Source organism: Orbicella franksi, unplaced genomic scaffold (assembly GCF_964199315.1).
Source record: "Orbicella franksi unplaced genomic scaffold, jaOrbFran1.1 SCAFFOLD_165, whole genome shotgun sequence".
Lineage (NCBI taxonomy): Eukaryota > Metazoa > Cnidaria > Anthozoa > Scleractinia > Merulinidae > Orbicella > Orbicella franksi.
The window spans coordinates 1-2,500 of NW_027670380.1; the positions used below are offsets into that span (position 1 = coordinate 1).

Here is a 2,500-nt window from a genome sequence, read left to right on the forward strand (position 1 = left end):
CTCTAAGGTGAGCTCAATGAGAACAGAAATCTCATGTAGAACAAAAGGGTAAAAGCTCACTTGATTTTGATTTTCAGTATGAATACAAACCGTGAAAGCGTGGCCTATCGATCCTTTAGTCTTTAGGAGTTTTAAGCTAGAGGTGTCAGAAAAGTTACCACAGGGATAACTGGCTTGTGGCAGCCAAGCGTTCATAGCGACGTTGCTTTTTGATCCTTCGATGTCGGCTCTTCCTATCATTGCGAAGCAGAATTCGCCAAGTGATGGATTGTTCACCCACCAATAGGGAACGTGAGCTGGGTTTAGACCGTCGTGAGACAGGTTAGTTTTACCCTACTGATGAAGTGTTGTTGCAATAGTAATTCTGCTCAGTACGAGAGGAACCGCAGATTCAGACAATTGGCATTTGCACTTGGCTGAAAAGCCAATGGTGCGAAGCTACCATCTGTTGGATTATGACTGAACGCCTCTAAGTCAGAATCCGTGCTAGAAAGCAACGATGATTACCTCCAGAGAACTTTAGGCGAACCAGAATAGAGGACTTCGGTCCTCATGCGTCCCAAGGTGCCAAGGAGGACAAGAACCTCCAAGGCACTACCGATAGCAAATTCTAATGTTTCTGGAGATAAATCCTTTGCAGACGACTTAAATAAAGAACGGGGTATTGTAAGTTGTAGAGTAGCCTTGTTGCTACGATCTTCTGAGATTAAGCCTTTGTTCTAAGATTTGTTAAAAACATGTCTTTTTTTTTCTTGAAGTCCAAGAAGGCTCCCCTCGTCTGCCACTGGCCGGAGGGTGCCAAGGAAGAAGTGGTGCCTGCAGGCTTGGGCTAGCTTGTGGCAGCCGAGTGATGTAAAGGAGGCCACGTCTGGTCTGGGACGTGACTGTGAATTTTTTTTTTAAAGTCCAAAAGGCTCCCCTCGCTTGGGAGCTGGCAGTGGAAATTTTTTCTAAGTCCGAAAGGCTCCTCTCGTTTGAAATGGTTTGACTCGGGGAGCCTTTTGGAGTGCTTGAAATTTTTGGGCCAGGTCCCTTTCGGACGGTTTACTTTGTGGACTTGTCGTAATTTGATTGGAAAGATGTTTGGGCAATTGGGCTTTGGTTTTTTGGTTTTTGTTTTATTGGCTTTTGAGTGGGGGAGCCTTTTGGACTTAGGGTTAGCGTTAGGGTAAGCCTAGGGTTAGAGTTTAGGGTTAGGGTTAGCGTTAGGGTAACCCTAGGGTTAGAGTTTAGGGTTAGGGTAAGAGTTAGGGTGAAGGTTAGGGTTAAACTTGGCTAAACTTGGCGCCTGCACGTAACTTAAGCTGGCCAATAGTTTCCCGCAAAAAGTTTTGAAAATGGTGAAAATCTTAAGGGTGCTTATACTATAGGGGACCGACACCCTGTTTTAATTTAGTAGAACACACGCCCTCTTAATGATGATGTGACAGCGCCAAACCTGGCACCTGCACGTAACTCGAGCTGGCCAATCGTTTCCCGCAAAAAGTTTTGAAAATGGTGAAAATCTTAAGGGTGCCTATAGAACAGGGGGACCGACGCCCAGTTTTAAGATAGTGTAGCACACCCCCCTTAACGATGATGTGACAGCGCCAAATCTTGCGCCTGCACGTAACTCGAGCTGGCCAATCGTTTCCCGCAAAAAGTTTTGAAAATGGTGAAAATCTTAAGGGTGCTTATAGAATAGGGGGACCGACGCCCAGTTTTAAGATAGTGTAGCACACCCCCCTTAACGATGATGTGACAGCGCCAAACTTGGTGCCTGCACGTAACTCGAGCTGGCCAATTGTTTCCCGCAAAAAGTTTTGAAAATGGTGAAAATCTTAAGGGTGCTTATAGAATAGGGGACCGACGCCCAGTTTTAAGATAGTGTAGCTCACCCCCCTTAACGATGATGTGACAGCGCGAAACTTGGCGCCTGCACGTAACTCGAGCTGGCCAATCGTTTCCCGCAAAAAGTTTTGAAAATGGTGAAAACCTTAAGGGTGCTTATAGAATAGGGGGACCGACGCCCAGTTTTAAGATAGTGTAGAACACCCCCTTAACGATGATGTGACAGCGCCAAACTTGGTGCCTGCACGTAACTCGAGCTGGCCAATTGTTTCCCGCAAAAAGTTTTGAAAATGGTGAAAATCTTAAGGGTGCTTATAGAATAGGGGGACCGACGCCCAGTTTTAAGATAGTGTAGCTCACCCCCCTTAACGATGATGTGACAGCGCGAAACTTGGCGCCTGCACGCAATTCGAGCTGGCCAATCGTTTCCCGCAAAAAGTTTTGAAAATGGTGAAAACCTTAAGGGTGCTTATAGAATAGGGGGACCGACGCCCAGTTTTAAGATAGTGTAGAACACCCCCTTAACGATGATGTGACAGCGCCAAACTTAGCGCCTGCACGTGACTCGAGCTGGCCAATAGTTTCCTGCAAAAAGTTTTGAAAAAGTGTAAAATCCCAATTTTGCGCTCTTTAGGGTGTGGTCTTTGAGCTTCGGGTTTTCGTCAGAAAA

General features: G+C 46.1%; 1 pseudogene; it reads left to right on the forward strand.

The window, feature by feature from the left end:
* LOC145471203 (large subunit ribosomal RNA) lies at window positions 1-730 on the forward strand (annotated as a pseudogene; the record flags this gene model as incomplete).
* Between the last annotated feature and the right edge of the window lie 1,770 nt (window positions 731-2,500).